Source organism: Oncorhynchus gorbuscha, linkage group LG06 (genome assembly GCF_021184085.1).
Source record: "Oncorhynchus gorbuscha isolate QuinsamMale2020 ecotype Even-year linkage group LG06, OgorEven_v1.0, whole genome shotgun sequence".
Classification (NCBI taxonomy): domain Eukaryota; kingdom Metazoa; phylum Chordata; class Actinopteri; order Salmoniformes; family Salmonidae; genus Oncorhynchus; species Oncorhynchus gorbuscha.
In genome coordinates, this window is record NC_060178.1 from 69520673 (window position 1) to 69543105 (window position 22433).

At 45.0% G+C, this 22433-nt stretch overlaps 1 protein-coding gene across 2 annotated transcripts in view; it reads left to right on the forward strand.

Moving 5' to 3' along the window:
• The first annotated feature begins 364 nt into the window (after window positions 1-364).
• The window catches only part of LOC124038274 (carbohydrate sulfotransferase 15-like), a 51222-nt gene continuing 29153 nt past the window's right edge, over window positions 365-22433 (forward strand). For both annotated transcript variants that reach the window (XM_046353921.1, XM_046353922.1), the window contains exon 1: window positions 365-608. The gene's annotated coding sequence lies outside the window, so the exon portion shown is untranslated. The remainder of the gene's footprint in view (window positions 609-22433) is intronic.

Below are 22433 nucleotides of genomic sequence, written 5' to 3' on the forward strand. Positions count from 1 at the left end.
ACAGGAGGGACTCACTAGGCAAAAACTGGTTAAACCAACATTGTTTCCACATCATTTCAACCAAAAACATCTATGTGATGATGTTGAATCAATGTGGAAATCTGATTGGGTTAACAAAAAGTAACTAATGTAAGGGCATTTCAGGGGTTTTCCACCCAACTTGTAACCATCTTTTTTGTGTTTCACCTTGAATTCATGTTAGTTGACAATTTAACCAAATGTAAATCAAAACTAGATGTTGAACTGACGTCTGTGCCCAGTGGGGATGTTCATTGTATTGCTCTGATTATAGTGGCTGTCCAGTATACTTCATTTCTTCCCCTTGGTCCCTCCCTCTCTTCAGTCTCCCTGACTCGGTTGCAGCGCGAGAGACGAGATGGATAGTCTCTGAATGTTTGCGATCAATCCAGTGGTAGATTATGAAGGTTGAGAGCTATCAGAAACAACACAGTTGTGAATTCATTATAATGTGCCAGTTTAAATGTGTGTACCGGTACCTTACCTCCTGGAGATAAAACTTAGTAAATGTTTTATTACCCGAATGGATATGGAATGGTCATGAAGAGCGCGCAAAGGAGTCGCATTGATTGATTCATCGGATCTTGAATGTGAGTAACAGCAATATCATTTATTACTTGCATGAGTACATTTAACAGTTTTCACCCAGATGTGTTAACCAAACTATGTTTGTGGTCTTACTGTGGCATAATAATGACAGCATTCTCTTGTAGGCTACTGCTATTCCACCTAGAAATATGAACCCTATTCAGAGGTTGTACTATAGCTTTCACTCCAACTTGTGATGTATTTTATAAAAAATATAATGGAACCTGCACTTGTTTCTGAGAACCAAGGATTTTGCAGAAATTCAATTTTTATGAATTTGCTTATACTGCCAATATTGATAATTTAGTGACAGTGACCAATTTGGTGAGCTATTAACATTTTAAAGTAATTTTCTTGGAATCGAACTAGAGTTTCAGCACATGAACAGGAGCTAGTTAGTTTAAGGATTTGTGTATGTACTCCAACAAGAGATTTCATTAGAAGACATCTAAAGACAAATCACTGCACTCAGGTTGAACTAAAAGTATACAGATTCATTGACAAATTGCACTTTTACCTCCACAACCATGATATATTACAGTGGTGCCTGGTCAGATAGGAGCTGTGTCAGAGTTGTTTCTAAGCTCTTCTCCTGAGGCAGATTTATTTTTTCCTCAGTGAACAGCTGCAGAATATCTCTCAGTGCCATTCCTTGGGATTGAATACACTCCTAGTCCACCAGACACCAAACTACAAAATGCTATTTCATGAGGCGGAATTAACAAGTTAACTAAGAAACAGTTTAGAATGTCCTTATTGTCCTCAGCAAATCTGAAACCAGGTTTCTTCTTTCTCACAATAATTGTTTACTTCATATTTGACTGCACAGGCTTAGGGTAAACGTACGCACGCACGCACGCACGCACGCACGCACGCACACACACACACACACACACACACACACACACACACACACACACACACACACACACACACACACACACACACACACACACACACATACTGCTCTGTCAGGCTGCTAGGCAAGATGGCAATACCATATCGTATTACAGTAATCACCCACCAGTATCCAGGGGTGTTTGATGTCTGAAGCAGGGGTATGATCTGCCAGATGTCAGAGCAAAATGTACTTCTTGTAACGGCGTTCGTTCGTCGAAAGAGAGTCGGACCAAAATGCAGCGTGGTTGTTACTCATGTTCTTTAATGAAGAGAATGACGATACATGAAATAACTAAATAAATACAAAAACAACAAACGGAACGTGAAACCTAATACAGCCTATCTGGTGAAGACTACACAGAGACAGGAACAATCACCCACGAAATACACATTGAAACCCCAGCGACCGAAATATGGTTCCCAATCAGAGACAACGAGAATCACCTGACTCTGATTGAGAACCGCCTCAGGCAGCCAAACCTATGCTACACACCCCTAATCAACCACAATCCCAATGCCTACAAAAACCCCAATAAGACAACACAATAAACCCATGTCACACCCTGGTCTGAACAAATAATTAAGGAAAACACAAAATACTATGACCAAGGCGTGACACTTCTGACATTTTGTACACTTACTCTCCCCTCTTGTTCGGGAGCTGTGGTAGACTATTGCTCAGGGCACTGACATGAGGCCATGGCAGATAGACAGATGACCTTTGGATAAACCTGTCTCTGTTGACTCATGTTGACATACACTTAAAGTACCTTTGAGCAAAAAATACAAAAAGTTGTAAGTGTCTTGCTGAAGTGTGCATCCACAGAGTTTTCCACCTTGTCAACTCGGGTATTTAAACCAGCCCCAATGCTCTAACTGCTAGACAACCTGCCGAGAGGGGGGTGGGGAAGTTGGTGGACATCACCTTAACTCTGTCTCCCCAGACCCTGTTTTTCCCAGTATGTGTCATACCCTGGGGGCTGACTCACTATACTAGAGGTTTCGTGGTCGCCCATAGGGTGAGCAAAGGTCTGGAGCTTTTGAGATGTCAAGGCTATGCTTCTCTTGGCACTATTTTGGACACTTGTTGATAGCATGCAAAGAAAGATTGCTATGGTGAAGCTTACCCTGCCATCCAGGGCAAATTGGGGGAAAATACTTCCAGTCATTTTAGGAATAGTTTTTATTTGTGTGCGCCCGACAGTTAGGACCACACTCAGAACCATAGCAGTGGCGATGACAGTGTGTGTCTCTAAGCAGTTTCACAGTGAGACCAGCTAACCACACCGCTGACACCAGTCCAGCGAGGAGGAGGTGCCAGGTGGAATGATAGATAGACTATCTGATTGAAGCTTCAACATCACTGTGACTTTATGTCAGCAGTGTGAGACTTTGCACCTACACAGTGCCACCTTCATCGAGTACAGTAGTACAGTAGGCGTCCTTGGAAAGCTTCTGCTATTTTCAACCTCCATGTACTGTAGCTACATCCGGGGATTGATTCACTCTTAGAAAAAAAGAGTTCCAAAAGGGTTGCAGGAGAGTATATTCAGTCCGTAGATGGAAAGGGAGATTAAAATATATACGAAATATATACAAAAAACCCCAGAGGAAAACAATTATTTCTGATTATTTACACGGGACAAGACAAAACACACGTCTGTACTGTACTGAACTCTGCTGTTGTAATGACAACGCAGGCTGTCAGGAAGCAGGTGGTGAGTTTAATAATAACAATCGTACAAAGTAAAAAAACAAGAGAAGTGTCTGTACATGAAAACAGAACCCATGCTGCCTGATGCCTGGTGAGGGCTATATGAAGGGAGAGTAATCAGGGTGGTGATGAAGTCCAGGTGTGCTCAATGAAGATAGCCGATGTCGAAAGCTGGAGAGAGGATGTAGGAGTAGGCGTGACAGTATCTCCCCGACACGCAGCTTCGGCCGAAAGACAACACCGGCCAGGAGGACGGCCCCGAGTGCGAGGAGCGGGCCGGTCTGGACGGCGGAGATGGAAATCCCGGATGAGGTTGGGGTCCAAGTTGTCCGCCACCGGGACCCAAAAACACACCTTAGGACCACATCCCTCCCAATACACCAGGTATTGGAGCCGGCCCCACGGTGTTGGGAGTCCAGGAGGGACCTAACAGCATAGGCAGGGGTCCCCTCAATGTCCAGGGGAGGCGGAGGGGTATTGCGGGAGACTGCATCAGCCAGGGGACCAGGAACCACCTGCCTGAGGAGGGATACACAAAGGAGGGTGAGATACGGTAGTTGGTGGGGAATTCTAAATGATAGGTTACCTCATTGACCCTCCGGAGTACCTTGAAGTTCCTGGTCGAGAGGCAGACGCGATCACCAGGATGGAACACCAGAGCCTCACGGCGATGACGATCCGCCTGATCCTTCTGATGGCGGACGGCACACTGGAGCCTCACGTGGGCGGCATTCCACACCTTCTCTGCATGCCAGAATCACTCGTCAACTGCAGGGGCCTCGGTCTGGCTCAGAGTCCACGAAGCCAGGACCGGCTGATATCCCAGGACGCACTGGAAGGGAGTCAGCCCTGTGGAGGAGGGACGAAGTGAGTTCTGGGCATATTCCAATGGGCTATATGAAGGGAGAGTAATCTGTGTTCTAGGACCGGTGGTTAGTAGACCGGCAACATCTAGCTCCGGCGGGAGGGAGCAGGGGTAGGCGTGACAACTGTACTGTACTCGACTGTACTCTATTGCAATGCAGTGAAGTTTACTCTGCTCTACACTGCTGCGCTGCATTGTACTGCACTGTACTCTACTGTGATTTCCTTTTGCTGTGCTGTGATGTCCAAATTTGTGGATAATGGCATTCATATCCATAATTATTTCTATGCGTAATTCCGTTACCGGGTGTAAATCCACTTCCCTTACTGTAGTTCAATAACCAAAATATATTTTTTTCAACCTCAAGGTGCCATGTTATAATTGACACCCCATTCTTTCTGCAGACATTTTTTAATCTTAATTCCGGGCAGATTTTTAACAGTTTTTGGAAAACGTGGTCACATAAAAACCTGAGGGAGATTTTACTGTAATCCAGTTACCGAAGTTTGGACTTGGACAGTTCTTCCACTAAATTCGATTTTGTCCATTTTTCAGTGGAAATTGTTAAAAGTCGACCTCGTGCAAAGAGTTGTATTTGTTAAGCTTTGAAATCAGTGTTTTTTCTTTGGCATACATTTTAGAGTAAAAAAAATAGATCTCAAAGCATAATTTTCTTATCGTGGAATTGCCCCAATGGATTGTCTGTTGCCTTCTTATGCTTTCCACACTCAGTCGTACTTTCACTGCTTCTGGATGCCCCCTGTCCCCATCTGTCCTCTTCCCCCTGTCTTCTTCCCCCTGTCCTCTTTGCCCTTCACTGGAAATGCACATGTTAAACAGTAGTAGGAACCTTTCAACATTTCGTTGCTTGTTATGATGTGTCACGGTCCCACACTTCAACAGAAACATAAAGCTCAGCTCAAAACCACAGCTGGGTGCCAGATGTCTCAGTACTGGACTGCAATGACTGGTCCTGAACTAGTCAAGACCTCATAGATGAAAATAGAGTCTTTTGGGAATTACTCTAATTACAGTAGGCTAATTCTCCTTATCTCAAGTTATGGGAAATGGAAAACAATATGGCTCTTTAGTCTCCTTTCAAGCCCCCAAGTTCTTTGTTGTGTAAATAGTTGCTACCGGGAATAGTCTTTAGTTGAATAGATATTCAAGCCACGTCAATGGGGTTGTGAGTTCATTAACCTCTCAAGGATCTACGGGATCAGGGTCTCTATACCTGGACGGTTGTTGCTAACGTGCGCTAATGTAACTAGAATGACATTGTAAGTAAAAGCAAACTTTCCAGGACATAGACATGTCTTATATGGGCAGAAAGCAGTAGCTATTACAGTGAAAAAATAGCATACTACTGTTTGAGGAGAGTGCACAACAACAAAAGCATTTTATCACGGCAACTGGTTTGATACATTCACCTCTGAAGGTAAATAATATACTTACATTCAGTAATAATGCTCTGATTTGTCATCTTGAGGGATACAATTATCCAAGTGATAAAATGTAGTATAGTTTTGTTTGATAAAATCCATTTTTATATTCAAATGTAGGAACTGGGTTCTACAGTTCGAACCCCTGCTGTCTTTCTCTTGCATTTCAAAGATCATGGAACCAAAACAATAAAGAAAACATTTTTTTTATTTGTATTTTTTTAAAAGCTTTTACCGGATCTAATGTGTTATATTCTCCTACATTGATTTCACATTTCCACAAACTTCAAGGTGTTTCCTTTCAAATGGTATCAATAATATGCATATCCTTGCTTCAGGTCCTGAGCTACAGGCAGTTAGATTTGGTTATGTCATTTTAGGCAAAAATTGAAAGAAATGTCCAATCCTTAATTAATTTACAGACACAATCATACTGCACATGTCAGGATTTCAAATATTGAGGATTATTGTGGTTCTATCTTCCTTCAATTATCAGACATGACAGTGAAACCCATAATTCAGTAGATAATCACTCTTTTTCTGTAACTAAAATAATGGTGAGCAAAGGTAACCAAATCTGACCCAATGAGGTAAATTAATCAGACTTACAGATCTCTGTGTTCTTCTAAGAACACATTTTAATTTCCCTGCCAACATCTAGTCAGACTGGCTGTGGGCCAGGCCTACAGCTAAGTACTTTACCTGGATGCACTTATTCTCAATGGAGGATGATGCATGCTGTTATTCCAAAGCACTTCATGCCTTATTACCACTGCGCCTAGTTTTTACTTATGGTTTTGCTCTTGTGCAATAGTTCAGTGTTTTTATGCTGTCTCTTCCCCATTTCCAGAGAAGAAAACTACATGGTCTCCTGCCAATAGCCCCTCACAGAGTCTACTGTACCAAGACATTCCTCTGGAAGTGGTAAACATGTAGATAGCTACATAACTCTTCTGTCTGACTACTCTGCTATGTCCCTGGAACAACAGAGTATTAACAGATAGATGGACTGCACAACAGTCAGACAAGAGTGATCTACAGTCAGTCAATGGGAGAGGAAGGAGAAATGTAGAAGGGGTACAGTATATGGGGTATAAGGGGGAGAGGGAATCACCTTGGCCTGGGCTTTGTGGTGGAAAAGAGAAAACTGCTAGATATTGGAGGCAATATTTTTTCATTTAATATTATATCTGAAATAATGACATTATTGATAACCTACTCTCTGTAACATTTTATCTCCTACATTCTTTTAGAAGTCAATCCTCCTCAAAGCAGATCTTTGTGAAGGCTGTGAATACTGAATATATCAAATTTTTCACACTCCCATTCCAGAACACGGAGATGGATGTGTTATGCTGGTGAATGAGGACCCAAAAGCGACTTAACGGAAACAGAGTCTTTATTCCAGTTTAAAACAAAAAGCGATAATCCTGGAAATCTAGGTAAAAGCAAAACAGGAAAACTGAAATCCACTCGTCAGTAGAGAGGAATGACTGGAGACACAACCACAGACTGCAGGTCGCTTCGGGAAGGCACCGGCCGTAGCTGACAATGACACCTGCTCACTCGCAGCATCTGAAGAAGGTAAAACACGACAGGGCGGAACAAGGACACAGAACAGCGAACATCAAGCAAGGATCCGACAAGGACAGAAGCGGAAAACAGAGGGAGAAATAGGGACTCTAATCAGAGGGCAAAATAGGGGACAGGTGTGAAAAGAGTAAATGAGGTAGTTAGGAGAATGAGGAACAGCTGGGAGCAGGAACGGAACGATAGAGAGAGAGAGCGAGAGGGAGAGAGGGAGGGGGAGAGAGAGGAATAGAAAGAGGGAAAGAACCTAATAAGACCAGCAGAGGGAAACGAATAGAAGGGAAGCACAGAGACAAGACATGATAATAAATTACAAAACATGACAGTACCCCCCCACTCACCGAGCGCCTCCTGGCGCACTCGAGGAGGAACCCTGGCGGCAACGGAGGAAATCATCAATCAACGAACGGTCCAGCACGTCCCGAGATGGAACCCAACTCCTCTCCTCAGGACCGTAACCCTCCCAATCCACTAAGTACTGGTGACCACGTCCCCGAGAACGCATGTCCATGATCTTCCGTACTTTGTAAATAGGTGCGCCCTCGACAAGGACGGGGGGAAGACGAACGGGGCGCGAAGAAAAGGTTTGACACAGGAGACATGGAAGACAGGGTGGACGCGACGAAGATGTCGCGGAAGAAGCAGTCGCACAGCGACAGGATTGACGACCTGAGAGACACGGAACGGACCAATGAACCGCGGAGTCAACTTGCGAGAAGCTGTCGTAAGGGGAAGGTTACGAGTGGAAAGCCACACTCTCTGACCGCGACAATACCTAGGACTCTTAATCCTACGTTTATTGGCGGCTCTCACAGTCTGCGCCCTGTAACGGCAAAGTGCAGACCTGACTCTCCTCCAGGTGCGCTCACAACGTTGGACAAAAGCCTGAGCGGAGGGAACGCTGGACGAAGGAAGCGAGTTGTGAGCGTATTCTGCCCAGGGGAGCTGTTCTGCCCAAGACGCAGGGTTTCGAAAAGAAAGGCTGCGTAATATGCGACCAATCGTCTGATTGGCCCTTTCTGCTTGACCGTTAGACTGGGGATGAAAACCCGGAAGAGAGACTGACGGAAGCACCAATCAAACGACAGAACTCCCTCCAAAACTGTGACGTGAATTGCGGGCCTCTGTCTGAAACGGCGTCTAACGGGAGGCCATGAATTCTGAACACATTCTCAATGATGATTTGTGCCGTCTCCTTAGCGGAAGGAAGCTTAGCGAGGGGAATGAAATGTGCCGCCTTAGAGAACCTATCGACAACCGTAAGAATCACAGTCTTCCCCGCAGATGAAGGCAGACCGGTAATAAAGTCTAAGGCGATGTGAGACCATGGTCGAGAAGGAATGGGAAGCGGTCTGAGACGACCGGCAGGAGGAGAGTTACCTGACTTAGTCTGCGCGCAGTCCGAACAAGCAGCCACGAAACAGCGCGTGTCACGCTCCTGAGTAGGCCACCAAAACCGCTGGCGAATAGAAGCAAGCGTACCCCGAACGCCGGGGTGGCCAGCTAACTTGGCAGAGTGAGCCCACTGAAGAACAGCCAGACGAGTAGAGACAGGAACGAAAAGAAGGTTACTAGGAAAAGCGCGCGGCGACGCAGTGTGAGTGAGTGCTTGCTTTACCTGTCTCTCAATTCCCCAGACAGTCAACCCGACAACACGCCCTTCAGGGAGAATCCCCTCGGGGTCGGTAGAAGCCACAGAAGAACTAAACAGACGGGATAAGGCATCAGGCTTGGTGTTTTTGCTACCCGGGCGATAAGAAATCACGAACTCGAAACGAGCGAAAAACAACGCCCAACGAGCTTGACGTGCATTAAGTCGTTTGGCAGAACGGATGTACTCAAGGTTCTTATGGTCAGTCCAAACGACAAAAGGAATGGTCGCCCCCTCCAACCACTGTCGCCATTCGCCTAGGGCTAAGCGGATGGCGAGCAGTTCGCGATTACCCACATCATAGTTGCGTTCCGATGGCGACAGGCGATGAGAAAAAAATAAGCGCAAGGATGGACCTTATCGTCAGAATGGAAGCGCTGGGATAGAATGGCTCCCACACCCCACCTCTGAAGCGTCAACCTCGACAATGAATTGTTTAGTGACGTCAGGAGTAACAAGGATAGGAGCGGATGTAAAACGCTTCTTGAGGAGATCAAAAGCTCCCTGGGCGGAACCGGACCACTTAAAGCACGTCTTGACAGAAGTAAGAGCTGTGAGAGGGGCAGCAACTTGACCGAAATTACGAATGAAACGCCGATAGAAATTAGCGAAACCTAGAAAGCGCTGCAACTCGACACGTGACTTAGGAACGGGCCAATCACTGACAGCCTGGACCTTAGCGGGATCCATCTGAATGCCTTCAGCGGAAATAACAGAACCGAGAAATGTGACAGAGGAGACATGAAAGGCGCACTTCTCAGCCTTCACGTAGAGACAATTCTCTAAAAGGCGCTGGAGTACACGTTGAACGTGCTGAACATGAATCTCGAGTGACGGTGAAAAAAATCAGGATATCGTCAAGGTAGACGAAAACAAAGATGTTCAGCATGTCTCTCAGTACATCATTAACTAATGCCTGAAAGACAGCTGGAGCATTAGCGAGACCGAACGGCAGGACCCGGTATTCAAAATGCCCTAACGGAGTGTTAAACGCCGTTTTCCACTCGTCCCCCTCTCTGATGCGCACGAGATGGTAAGCGTTACGAAGGTCCAACTTAGTAAAGAACCTGGCTCCCTGCAAAATCTCGAAGGCTGACGACATAAGGGGAAGCGGTTAACGATTCTTAACCGTTATGTCATTCAGCCCTCGATAATCCACGCAGGGGCGCAGAGTACCGTCCTTCTTCTTAACAAAAAAAAACCCCGCTCCGGCGGGAGAGGAAGAAGGCACCACGGTACCGGCGTCGAGAGAAACAGACAAATAATCCTCGAGAGCCTTACGTTCGGGAGCCGACAGAGAGTATAGTCTACCCCGAGGGGGAGTGGTCCCCGGAATGAGATCAATACAACAATCATACGACCGGTGAGGAGGAAGTGAGTTGGCTCTGGACCGACTGAAGACCGTGCGCAGATCATGATATTCCTCCGGCACTCCTGTCAAATCACCAGGTTCCTCCTGAGAAGAGGGGACAGAAGAAACAGGAGGGATAGCAGACATTAAACACTTCACATGACAAGAAACGTTCCAGGATAGGATAGAATTACTAGACCAATTAATAGAAGGATTATGACATACTAGCCAGGGATGACCCAAAACAACAGGTGTAAAAGGTGAACGAAAAATCAAAAAGGAAATGGTCTCACTGTGGTTACCAGATACTGTGAGGGTTAAAGGTAGTGTCTCACATCTGATACTGGGGAGAAGACTACCATCTAAGGCGAACATGGGCGTGGGCTTCCCTAACTGTCTGAGAGGAATGTCATGTTTCCGGGCCCATGCTTCGTCCATAAAACAACCCTCAGCCCCAGAGTCTATCAAGGCACTGCAGGAAGCAGCCGAACCGGTCCAGCGTAGATGGACCGACAAAGTAGTACAGGATCTTGATGGAGAGACCTGAGTAGTAGCGCTCACCAGTAGCCCTCCGCTTACTGATGAGCTCTGGCTTTTACTGGACATGAAATGACAAAATGTCCAGCAGAACCGCAATAGAGGCAAAGGCGGTTGGTGATCCTCCGTTCCCTCTCCTTAGTCGGAGGGAGGAGATGGTTGAGATGCGGGGAGGGGGAACACCGTTAATGCGAGCTCTCTTCCACGAGCTCGGTGACGAAGATCTACCCGTCGTTCTATGCGGATGGCGAGTGCAATCAAAGAGTCCACGCTGGAAGGAACCTCCCGGGAGAGAATCTCATCTTTAACCTCAGCGTGGAGTCCCTCCAGAAAACGAGCGAGCAATGCCGGCTCGTTCCAGTCACTGGAGGCAGCAAGAGTGCGAAACTCTATAGAGTAATCCGTTATGGATCGATCACCTTGACATAGAGAAGCCAGGGCCCTGGAAGCCTCCTTACCAAAAACTGAACGATCAAAAACCCGTATCATCTCCTCTTTAAAGTTCAGATAATTGTTAGAACACTCAGCTCTTGCATCCCAGATAGCTGTGCCCCACTCCCGAGCCCGACCAGTAAGGAGTGAAATGACGTAAGCGACCCGAGCTCTCTCTCTTGAGTATGTGTTGGGTTGGAGAGAGAACACAATATCACACTGGGTGAGAAAGGATCGGCACTCAGTGGGCTGCCCAGAGTAACATGGTGGGTTATTAACCCTAGGTTCCGGAGACTCTGAAGACCAGGAAGTAGCTGGTGGCACGAGACGAAGACTCTGAAACTGTCCTGAGAGGTCGGAAACCTGAGCGGCCAGGGTCTCAACGGCATGACGAGCAGCAGACAATTCCTGCTCGTGTCTGCCGAGCATTGCTCCCTGGATCTCGACGGCAGTGTTGCGAGAATCCGTAGTCGCTGGGTCCATTCTTGGTCGGATCCTTCTGTTATGCTGGTGAATGAGGACCCAAAAGCGACTTAACGGAAACAGAGTCTTTATTCCAGTTTAAAACAAAAAGCGATAATCCTGGAAATCTAGGTAAAAGCAAAACAGGAAAACTGAAATCCACTCGTCAGTAGAGAGGAATGACTGGAGACGCAACCACAGACTGCAGGTCGCTTCGGGAAGGCACCGGCCGTAGCTGACAATGACACCTGCTCACTCGCAGCATCTGAAGAAGGTAAAACACGACAGGGCGGAACAAGGACACAGAACAGCGAACATCAAGCAAGGATCCGACAAGGACAGAAGCGGAAAACAGAGGGAGAAATAGGGACTCTAAGGAGCTAAAAGAGTAAATGAGGTGCTAGGAGAATGAGGACATTCTCAGTAGCAAGAAATACAAAGGGAGGAGGGCAGGGAATAGAAAACCTTAAGACCCGAGGGGAAGCAAGAGGGGTCAGAGGGCAAAATAGGGGACAGGTGTGAAAAGAGTAAATGAGGTAGTTAGGAGAATGAGGAACAGCTGGGAGCAGGAACGGAACGATAGAGAGAGAGAGCGAGAGAGGGAGAGAGGGAGGGGCAGAGAGAGGAATAGAAAGAGGGAAAGAACCTAATAAGACCAGCAGAGGGAAACGAATAGAAGGGAAGCACAGAGACAAGACATGATAATAAATGACAAAACATGACAGGATGAAGTCGAATACTTTAAAGGAAGTAGACATCCACTATGACAGCACATTTTGTCTTTGAAAGCCTACCTAGGAATCCCACTGGGCTGCTGCCTGTCACATTCTCCCACAGCACAGAGAGGGGGTGAAGAGGGGTCTGATTGCTTGGTGAGTGTGTGTCTATGTGTCTATGTGTGTGTGTGTGTGTGTGTGTGTGTGTGTGTGTGTGTGTGTGTGTGTGTGTGTGTGTGTGTGTGTGTGTGTGTGTGTGTGTGTGTGTGTGTGTGTGTGTGTGTGTGTGTGTGTGTGTGTGTGTGTGTGTGTGTGTTTATGTTTGTTTATGTGTGTGTGTGTGTATGTGTGTGTGTGTGTGTGTGTGTGTGTGTGTGTGTGTGTGTGTGTTTATGTGTGTGTGTGTATGTGTGTTTATGTGTGTGTGTGTGTGTGTGTGTGTGTGTGTGTGTGTGTGTGTGTGTGTGTGTGTGTGTGTGTGTGTGTGTGTGTGTGTGTGTGTGTGTGTGTGTGTGTGTGTGTGTTTGTGTATGGATGGATGTGAATGAGTGGGAGGGTGAAATACAGTGCATTCGGAAAGTATCCTTGACTTTTTGGAGATGTTGTTATGTTACATCCTTATTCTAAAATGCATCACATAGTCCCCCCCATCAACTTACACACAATACCCCATAATAAGCAAAAAATATTCATATTTAAATTTTTGCAAATTTGTAAAAACTTTTAAAAAACGGAAATATCACATTTACATAAGTATTCAGACCCTTTACTCAGTATTTTGTTGAAGCAGATTTGGCAGCTAGCCCTCCCCAATTAGCCTGTCCAGGATAGGATCTTATTACTGTTAATAGAAGCGCAAGTCTTCTTTGGTATGAAGAGGAAGGCTGGAAAGCAAGCTTGGCACACGTGTATTTGATTCTCTCAAGCTCTGTCAGGGCCACTCAAGCTCTGGCTGGGCCACTCAAGGACATTCCTGGGCCTTGTCCCCGTTCACCTTGGCATAGGAAGCCATGGCCCTACCCTATCGAAAACCGTTGTCTTGGCTGTGTGCTTAGGATCGTTGTCCTGTTGGAAGGTGAGCCTTCACCCCAGTCTGAGGTCCTGAGCGTTCTGGAGAAGGTTTTCATCAAAGATCTCTCTGTACTTTGCTCCGTTCATTTTTCCCTCGATCCTGACTAGTCTACCAGTCCCTGCCACTGAAAAACATCTCCACAGCGTGATGCTGCCCCCACCATGCTTCACCGTAGTGATGGTGCCAGGTTTCCTCCAGACGTGATGCTTGGGTTTCAGGCCAAAGAGTTCAATCTTGGTTTCATCAGACCAGAGAATCTTTTTTGTCATAGTCTGGGAGTCCTCTAGGTGTCTCTTGGCAAACTCCAAACGGGCTGTCCTGTGCGTTCTACTGAGGGGTGGCTTGCGTCTGGCCACTCTACCATAAACACCTGATTGGTAGAGTGCTGCAGTGATGGTTGTCATTCTGGAAGGTTCTCTCTCCACAGTTTTTAAAAATCTGTTTATCAGTTATGTGGAATAGAGTTCCATGTAGTCATGACTCAATGTAGTACTGTGCGTCTCCCATTGTCTGTTCTGGACTTGGGGATTGTGAAGAGATCTCTGGTGACATGTCTTGTGGGGTATGCAATGGTATCTGAGCTGTGTGCTAGTTGTTTAAAAACTTCCGTTCCGTCAACAGGACAGTTGTAAATCATGCAGTGCGTTATATCAAGATTGCAGATTTTAGAGTAACAACAAATGTTGGTACATAGAAGTGACTTATATCGGCTGAAAGCTTAAATTCTTGTTAATATAACTGCACTGTCCAAATTACAGTAGCTATTACTGCGGAAAAAAGGACATGCTATTGTTTGAGGAGAGCTCCTAACAGCAAAAAACTTGTTTCAACTCGATAGTTTTGATGAATTCCCCTCTGAAGGTGAAATGTGTACTTAATTTCTGAAATCTTGCTCTGATTTATCATCTAAAGAGTCCCAGAGATAACATGTGGTGTTGTTTTGTTAGATAAAATCCTGTTTCATGTCCTATAAAGGTCCATATAGCACTCACGATCGCTTTTGTATTTACACTCGTTCAATTAGCTAAGAAAAGGAATCTGGGAAAATCTCACCCTAAACATTGATTGAACGAGTCAAATCACATTCCTATCTAATCTATTCCTCAGAGGTCCTAGAATGTAACAAGACTTCACTATTTCATTAGGCGTGTAGTATATCCTATAGGACACCATATTTGGTCAGAGAGCGACGCCTTCATGGCACACCGCTGACTCGGGCGGCCATCACTTGAACAACTGTATCTTTGTCAAATAAGGACCAATCGGGGTCAAATAAAGCAAGCTAGACAGACAATGAGCTGGGCTTTATGGGAGTATCTGGAAACCATATATATGTTGTGAAATGTAGCTTCCAACCTTGTATGACAGCATGCCTTTTCATTTTGGACAAAAATTACAAGGATATTCAGAGTTATGAAAACTGGTTGTTTTGCAAATGTTGACCTTAAAAATGTAAAATTGAATTAAAGGGTCTATACTTAATAAGAACAGACAGCTCCGTGCTTTCAACAGCTCAATAACTCTCACAAGGACAAGTAAAGTTTGAGCCAGGAGAGATTGACATGCATATTATTCATATTTGCTCTCTGTCTACATCCAAGGGCCAGCCGTGCTGCCCTGTTCTGAGCCAATTGCAGTTTTCCCGTGTCACTCTTTGTGGTACCTGACCACACGACTGAACAGTACTCTAGGTGCTACAAAACTAGAGCCTGTAGGACCTGCATTGTTGATAGTGCTGTGAGGAAAGTAGAGTAGCACTTTATTATAGACAGACTTCTCCCCATCTGAGCTACAGTTGTATCAATATGTTTTGACCATGACAGTTTACAATCCAGGGTTAGTCCAAGCAGTTTGGTCACCTCAACTTGCTCAATTTCCAGATTATTTATTACAAGATTTAGTTGGTTTAGGGTTTAGTGAATTATTTGTCCCAAATACATTGCTTTTTGTATTTTAAATATTTAGGAGTAACTTATTCCTTGCCACCCATTCTGAAACTAACTGCAGCTCTTTGTTAGGTTTTGCAATAATTTAAGTTGCTGTAGTAGCTGACATGTATAGTGTTGATTCCTCAGTGTAAATAGACACATTGGCATTACTCAAACCTAAAGGTATGTCGTTAGTAAATATTGAAAAAATTAAGGGGCCTAGACAGCTGGCAATTCCTGATTCTATCTGGATTACATTGGAGAGGCTTCCATTAAAGAACACCCTCTGTGTCCTGTTAGACAGGTACAGTTGAAGTCTGAAGTTTACATACACTTAGGTTGGAGTCATTAATACTTGTTTTTAAACCACTCCACAAATGTATTGTTAACAAACTATAGCTTAGGCAAGTCGGTTAGGACATTTACTCTGTGAATGACAAAAATAATTTTTCCAACAATTGTTTACAGACAGATTATTTCACTTATAATTCACTGTATCACAATTCCAGTGGGTAAGAAGTTTACATACACTAAATTGACTATGACATTAAACAGCATTGGATATTCCAGAAAATGATGTCATGGATTTAGAAGCTTCTGATAGGCTAATTGACATAATTTGAGTCAATTGGAGGTGTACCTGTGGATGTATTTCAAGGCCTAACTTCAAACTCAGTGCCTCTTTGCTTGACATCATGGGAAAATCAAAATAAATCAGCCAAGACCTCAGTAAACAATTGTAGACCTCCACAAGTCTGGTTCATCCTTGGGAGCAATTTCCAAATGCCTGAAGGCACCATGTTCATCTGTACAAACAATGGTACGCAAGTATAAACACCATGGGACCACGCAACCATCATACCGCTCAGAAAGGAGACTCGTTCTGTCTCCTAGAGATGAACGTACTTTGGAGCAAAAAGTGCAAATCATTCCCAGAACAACAGCAAAGGACCTTGTGAAAGATGCTGGAGGAAACAGGTACAAAAGTATCTTTATCCACAGTAAAACGAGTCCTATATCGACAACCTGAAAGTGAATTACGGGGGTGGCAGCATCTTGTTGTGGGGGTGTTTTTGCTGCAAGAGGGACTGGTGCACTTCACAAAATAGATGGCATCATGAGGTAGGAAAATTCAGCGGATATATTGACACAACATCTCAAGACATTACAATGCAACCTTCTGGTTACTAGTCCAACACTCTAACCACTATGCTACCCTGCCGCCCTACGTCAGTCAGGAAGTTAAAGCTTGGTCACAAATGGGTCTTCCAAATGGATAATGACCCCAAGCATACTTCCAAAGTTGTGGCAAAATGGCTTAGGGACAACGAAGTCAAGGTATTGTAGTGGCCAGCACAAAGCCCTGACCTCAATCCTATAGAACATTTGTGGATAGAACTGAAAAAACATGTGCGAGCATGGAGGCCTATACAACCCTGACTCAGTTACACCAGCTCTGTCAGAAGGAATGGGCCAAACGTTACCCTTCTTAATGTGGGAAGCTTGTGGAAGGCTACCCGAAACGTTTGACCCAAGATTAAATATATTTTTTAAAGGCAATGCCACCAAATACTAATTGAGTATATGTAAACTTCTGACCCACTGAGAAAGTGATGAAAGAAATAAAAGCTGAAATAAATCATTGTCTTTACTATTATTCTGACATCTCACATTCTTAAAATAAAGCGGTAATTCTAAGTGATCTAAGAAATTGATTTTTTACTGGGATTAAATGTCAGGAATTTTGAAAAACTGAGTTTAAATGTATTTGGCTACGCTGTATGTAAACTTCCGATTTCAAATCAAATCAAATGTATTTATATAGCCCTTCGTACATCAGCTGATATCTCAAAGTGCTGTACAGAAACCCAGCCTAAAACCCCAAACAGCAAGCAATGCAGGTGTAGAAGCACGGTGGCTAGGAAAAACTCCATAGAAAGGCCAAAACCTAGGAAGAAACTTAGAAAGGAACCAGGCTATGTGGGGTGGCCAGTCCTCTTCTGACTGTGCCGGGTGGAGATTATAACAGAACATGGTCAAGATGTTCAAATGTTCATAAATGACCAGCATGGTCAAATAATAATAATCACAGGCAGAACAGTTGAAGCAGCACGGCCAGGTGGGGACAGCAAGGAGTCATCATGTTAGGTAGTCCTGAGGCATGGTCCTAGGGCTCAGGTCCTCCGAGAGAAAGAAAGAAAGAAAGAGAGAATTAGAGAGAGCATACTTAAATTCACACAGGACACCGGATAGGACAGGAGAAGTACTCCAGATATAACAAACTGACCCTATCCCCCCGACACATAAACTATTGCAGCATAAATACTGGAGGCTGAGACAGGAGGGGTCAGGAGACACTGTGGCCCCATCCGATGACACCTCCGGACAGGGCCAAACAGGAAGGATATATGTGTAACTTCAACTGTAATTCTTTATCCACAATTTTGCAGGGGATGTAAAACCATTACAGTAGACTATGATTGGTAATGTCAAAAACCACACTGAAGTCAAAAAAACAGCCCCTACAATATTTTTATCATAAATTTCTCTCAGCTAATCATCAGCCATTTGTGTTAGTGCTGTGCTTATTGAATGTCCTTCTCTATAATTGTGCTGAAAGTTTGTCAATTTGTTTATTGTAAAATAGCATTGTATCTGGTGAAACACCATTTTCCCAAAAGTTTCTAAAGGTTGGTAACAGAACGATTGGTTGGGTATTTGAGCCAGTAGAGGGCTTTACTATTCTTAGGTAGCTAAATTACTTTTGCTTCCCTCCAGGCCTGAGGGACCACACTTTATAATAGGCTTAAGTTGAAGATATGTCAAATAGGATTGCCAACATAGACCGCTATTATGCTCAGTAATTTTCTACTCATGTTGTCAGACCCCGGTGGCTTGTCATTGTTGATTGACAACAATACTTTTTTCACTTCTTCCAAACTGACATTACGGAATTCAAAATTACAATTCTTGCCGTTCATGATTTGGTCAGATATACTTGGATGTGTAGTGTCAGCATTTGTTTCTGGCATGTCATGCCTAAATGTGCTAATCTTGCCAATGAAAAAATCATTAAAGCAGTTGGCAATACCATTTGGTTGTGAGATTAATGATGGAGCTGATTTTGCCTGTTTTCCAAAAATTTCACTGAAGCTGCTCCAAAGTGTTTTACTTTCATTCTATACAAAATTTATCTTTGTTTCATAGTGCAGTTTCTTCTTCTTTTTATTCAGTTTAGTCACATTATTTCACAGTTTGCCAATCGGTTGTGCAGCCAGATGTATTTGCCATTCCTTTTGCCTCATCCCTCTCAACTATAAAATGTTTCAATTCCTCATCAATCCACAGGGATTTAACACTTTTTTCAGTAATTTTCTTCATGGGTGCAAGCTTATTAGTAACTGGGATAAGAAATTACATAAATATGTCAAGTGCAACATCTGTTTGCTCCTCAATACACACCACGGACCAACAAGTATTATTTACATCATCAACATAGGAATCACTACAAAACATATTTTATTACCTCTTACACACTATATTATGCCCAGCCTTTGGAACTTTGGTTTTCCAAAGATATGGCTACTATATTGTGATCAGTACATCCGATGGGTCTGGATGCCTGCAGCATTAATACAGATGTGACAATACATGATGTTGATTTCATTTCTGTGCTGTTTCTAACTACCATGGTAGGTTGACTGATAACCTGAACCATGTTTCAGGCACTGGTTACTGTTTGAAGCTATTTCTTGAGTGGGCAGCTTAAATGAAAGCCAGTCAATATTTAAATCACCCAGAAAATATACCTCTCTGTTGATATCACATACATTATCAAGCATTTCACACGTTATCTAGATACTGACTGTTAGCACTTGGTGGTCTACAGCAGCTTCCCACTAGAATGGGCTTTAGGTGAGGCAGATGAACCTGTGGCCATATTACTTCAACAGTATTTAACATGAGTTCCTGTCTAATCTTTACAGGAATGTGGGAAAAAACACCCCCACCACTGGCAATTCTGTGGATTGGGCATGGAGAGAGACCAGGGGAGACAGTCAGAGGGGCAAACACTGACAGTTGGAATTTGTGAAGGAATGGAGTAGGGAGTGGTGTGCGTGTATGTGTGTACCTTGGTGGAAAAATGTGTGTGGGCAGTGGCACAGGGAGAGAGACCTGCTCTAATGGGATCCTGGAGGCTGAGAAATTAAAACATGAGATTTGGGGCTGCAGGGTTTCCGTGGCCCTGAGTCTCTAGGCATCTGGCTTGTAACTGCATATCATTAAAAGGTGGAGATCTGCTGCATCCCTCATGGCTGAGCTATTTTTTCAGTTTTCGGGTTGTGTATTCAGGTCCATTATGTGCCCTCCTTTGTGTGGTGGGTCAGGTGGGTTTTACATTAGCAGCAGGGTTGAACTCTAACCCAGATGGAGTGGAACATAGGGATGCCTGTCCACATCCCATTAATCACACTTGCAATATCGAGTGGCAACAACCTCTCTGTGTGTGTGCGTGCGTGTGTTTGTGTGTGTGTGATTTTACCAGGGAAGATATTGAGATCTAGGTCTCTTTTTCAAATGTTCCCTGCTCATTACAAATATACACAATACAAAAATACAATAATGGGAAGCACATGTAAAACCTCACAAATCACTCAGAAAAACTAACATCCCATCTACAAATAATTCCCAAATCAATACTCTAAACTGCCCGAACGGCACCAGAACATTAAGATGAAATGTATCTAGAATGTTGTTATTGTAACAATGACGCTGGGAGTCAGGTGGAGGAGTGACGCCATAAATTCTGAGCGTACTCCGCCCAGAGAAGGAATTGGGCCCACTCCTCCTGCCAGTCGTGGCAGTGATTTCTCAGGAACCTACCCAGCTCCTGTTTAATCCTTTCCACCTGCCAGTTAGACTGAGAGAGATAGGGTTAAAATGTCAGGATTTAGAGAATTTGTACACAACCACCAAAATGGTGGTGAAACCATGAGAAGGGAGATCAGTGACAAAATCAATGAACAGATGAGACCATAGACGCTGAGGAGGAGCAAGCAAGGAGTTTCCCTGCTGGAGTGTGCCGGGGAGATTTAGTTTGTGCACACACGGAACAGGAGTTGACATAGCGTGTGTCGTCTTGCGCCAAGGTAGGCCACCAGTACCTTTCGGAGATAGATTGAATAGTGCGGGTGATACCTGGATGTCCAGCGATCTCAGCTATGTGAGACCAGGTCAGCAGCCGATCCCTTATCTCCGTAAGAACATATATTTCCTCAGGAGGACAGGTAGCGGGTGCGGGTTCCCTCTCCAGGGCCTGGCGAATGTCCACATCTATGTACCAGACCACATGGGCTTGTCAGGTTGTGCGCTACTGGTAAGAAGTCAGGTGGAGGAGAGCGGAGAGTTGTGATCAGGCGCACACTTTAATTGGCAGAAGTAACAATAGCCGGACGCAGCAGAGTCAAAACCCTCCAGCCAAATGGCAAAAGTGCAAAGCGTGACAACAGTCACAATGTGGCGCGTAACATGAAACATGTAACAAAACAATTCCACACAAAGACATATGGGAAACAGAGGGGATATATATGTAGTGTGATTAGGGCATGTAAACCAGGTGTGCGAGGAAACAAGATAAAACAAATGGAACAATGACAAGTGGAGCGGTGATGGCTAGAAGACCGGTGACGTCGACTGCTGAACGCCACCCGAACAAGGAGAGGAGGCGACTTCAGCAGAAGTCGTGACAGGACTCAAGAGAGGAGAATTATGGGTGCACTCAGGAACCTCTCCCGAATCGTAGAGACGGGATATCAGCTTTGGTGTTCTTTGAACCTGGGCGATATGTCAGAGTGAAGTCAAATCTAGTGGAAAAAAGGGCTCACCTTGCTTGGCGTGGGTTCAGCCGCCTCGCTGTCTGTATTTACTCCAGGTTCCGATGGTCAGTGAGCATGAGAAATTTGTCCTTGGCATCCTCAAGCCAGTGTCTCCACTTATCTAATGCCAACTTCACCGCCTGGAGCTCCCATCCCCATCATAGTTCCTCTCTGCAGGGGACAGTTTCTTTGAGTAATATGCACATGGAAAAAAATTATGTGGATTACCTTGTCGTTGGGACAGGAAAGCCCCCACACCCACTTCTGAAGCATCCACCTTCACCACAAAGGGCAGCGTAGGATCTGGATGCTCGGGGTGCAGGTGAACGGGGTGCAACGGGGTGCAGGTGAAATGTCCCTTCAGTAGGCGGAAGGCTTTGTCGGCTGCAGAACTTCACCCCAACTTACAGGGACCACCCTGTAAATTGGAGAGAGGTGAGAGGAGAGCGCTAAAGTTCTTGATGAAGTCGCGGTAGAAGTTGGCAAACCCCAAAGACCATTGTAACCCCTTTATTTTGGTTGGGACTGGCCATGACCTGGCAGCATCTACTTTCTTACCATTCATCATCAATCCTTGCAGGCTGATCTGGTAACCCAGAAAGGAGACAGGCTCTTGATGGAATTGGCACTTCTCCGCTTCGACATATAGATGGTTAGCCATGAGGTAATCCAGGTAGCTGAGTAGACCAGGATGTCGTCTATATAAACGAACACCTGGCGTCCGAGCATATCCCAGAACACCTGGTTAACGAATGTCTGGAACACTGAAGGAGCGGTCTGGCCATCCTGCCGTAGTTTGAGTAGGCGCTCACTCCCCTCTCTGCCCTCTGGTAGATGATTGAAGACTAGTTTGAACAGAGCCATGAACCCCTCATAGGAACCCAACTCCTCCTCTCTCCCAGGCGGCCGTAGCTCACTCCAACACGCGTTCGGTCAGCAGTGAAATAACCATGGCAACCTTGGACCTCTTGGTGGTGGGGACTCCCATCTGATGAGAAAAATATAGGGATCCCCGCTGTAGGAAGCCGCGGCATTTGGATTGAGTCCTGTCATATTTGAGGGACAAACGGGCATCGCTGATCTGCGTGGACTACTGGATCAGCTAGGGTGCTGGCTCGCTGGGTCGACTCGTGGTAGAGAATCCTCCGCTTGTTGGAGGTGACGCCCCACGGGTAATGTTGAGATGTTGAGGAACGCGGAGGACCTCATCCATAGCCGTCCCCAGATACTCCAGCTGGTCGTGGTGTTGACGAAGTAGATATCTCTGTGTGCCGACCATGATTCCCTGCTG